The following is a 2,353-nucleotide window of genomic DNA, read 5'->3' as shown; positions in this document are numbered from 1 at the left end:
GAAGTTCCGGATGAGGGGATTTTGTTTGGGGAGGGCGCACCCACGGCCCGGCGGTTGAATCGATGAGATGGCGAGTCGTGGTGAGCTGGGGTGTCGTCGACGCTGTCCTCGTCTGCGACGGCGTCGGAGCAAGAATGCGGCGGTGGCGGCGGCACGCCCACGTCAACGAGCGACACGGGAGTGCGGGTGGTGGCGGCAGGGCCGTCCCTGGGCCTGTGCAGGTTACAGCTGCCTCAAATTTAGGCCGAGTACCTTGTTCCGGCCCAGTTTACAGGCACCCTGATTCATCATCGCAGCCCAGTTTCTCCCACAGCACGACCTAGCGATAAGCACCTCGAACGCCAAAGAAAAGGCAACAGCAGTATGACATATATATTATGGGCTTCGTTTCGGCCCCGGTGGTACCGTGCGGAAGTTTCTTGCAAGCAAACAGCCCAACAGCAGAGGAAACGTCAAGCCCAGTGATTTGATCGAATCAGGACAATCAACTCGCATTCCTTTTGTTTTCGCTCATTTCGATTTCCCCTTTTTTTCACTTTATCACGTGTTCACAGTGCCATAGTTACGCGTAAGATTAGTCCAAAAATTCGATTGAAACCCAAACAAAAATCACTCGGTTGAGTTATAGTCACTCCCGTTTATGAAACAGGTGAGGCTAACGGTCTGCTGGGACGGTGGGTCCACTGGCTTTACATAATGGGTCGGCTTACTGCCCCGCATGCCCCAACCGGTGTGATCCAGTGATTTTTTTTATATATAATTTTTACAATTTTTCAGAAATAAATAGTCGAACCAAAAAATTGCAGAAATAGACCTATCTCGCCGCTCCGCCGTCTCAACCGGCGGTAAGAGAATCTACTGGCGAGTGAAATAGGGGTAGCTCCCTGCACCCGCTACGTCAACACGAAATCCCGCTTACCGCCGTCCCATCCGGCAGGCCGCACACAGATTCCAATGGCGTGGGGGATGAGGCTGTTCCGCCGTTCGAGCCGGCAGTAGCAGGCTCCACCGTTTGAACCGGCGGAAGTGGGAAAGCTACCACCAGTTCAATTGACGGTAGCTCCCCAGCGCCTTTAAAACACGCGGTGCAGCCGCCTCGAGCGCACGCCCAACCATTCGGTCCACCCCCCCTCGCGCTCAGAGCAGGAGAGCGAGCCAGCATGAGAGAAGAGGAAGGGAGGGAGAGAGAAGAAGGAAGGGAGGGAGGAGAAGGGAAAGAAAGGAAGGGAGGGAGGAGGGGAGGGGAGGGGAAGGGAGATTGAAGCTCCCGTTGCTCGCTTTGTTAGAGGTATTTTTTCTAATCACCTAATTTAGGTTAGCTTGTAGTAGATAGATCTAGTAGTTAGTTTAGTGGATTTGAGATATAGAAAAATGTAGCTTAGTTAGTCTAGTGGATTTGAGACATAGAAAAATATCGCTCGGTTAGTTTAGTGGATTTAGCTTAGGTATTTAGTTGATATTAAAATTAGTTTGTTGATTTATGTAGATTAATTTCAGATGAATATTATTTGCAATGCTAGGGTTATATTATGTATAGGTATTCAGAATGTAGTTGTTTCATGGGTAGTTGGAATTATTAGATTTAGTTAGAATTATTGTTCTTGTCATCTATATTGACCCGTTGTTTACGGTTAGACTGATTTAGTAATATTTAGTAATTTTCTATAGTAGTATCATGTATATTGACAGGATAAAATGAAATGAATTAGTTCATAATTTTGGATAACTCTAAAATGGTTATTACTGTCGATGATAGAGTTAGATGTTTGTACCATATATTGTAATGTAGGTGTCATTGGACTTAACTAATTTAAGTTCTTGAGAGTAATTTCCACTATTCGTGTCGTGTATATTGGTAGGCATGTCGGAAAGTTTATTTTTCCAAGTGTTCTATGGTTGGGGGAGGTTAGATATGGTCTAGAAGCGGTAGTTTTGTCTGAATTTCAGTCGTTCTGCAAGAATTTACCAAGAGCAAGAGAGAGAACTTGGAGTTCAATATGCAAGTAGCTTTATAAGGCTTTCGATCTTGATAGAGATCAAGTGGATCTGTCTGTTAGGGCTGTAGTAAGGTAACGGCCTGACATAAAATTTTAGGAGCTGATCCTGTTTGAAGGAACCCAGAACTATTGGGCTCATGTAAATAGTTGCACGAACTGCGGTTTACTACTCATATTGTATGTTCAAGTGTTCACGAAGGTTGGGTCTAGCAGTCAGATGGAAGAACAAGTGGGAGGTGTTGCCGCTGGCGATTGCCTTGGTGGAGAAGGAGTCTGGAGATAGTTGGTATTGGTTCCTGGAGAGGGTGAAGCAGATGATTGTGAAGGATGTGGAGGGTGTTTGTCTAATTCATGAT

This window comes from Setaria italica, unplaced genomic scaffold (assembly GCF_000263155.2).
Source record: "Setaria italica strain Yugu1 unplaced genomic scaffold, Setaria_italica_v2.0 scaffold_26, whole genome shotgun sequence".
Classification (NCBI taxonomy): domain Eukaryota; kingdom Viridiplantae; phylum Streptophyta; class Magnoliopsida; order Poales; family Poaceae; genus Setaria; species Setaria italica.
This window is presented reverse-complemented; position numbering follows the sequence as displayed.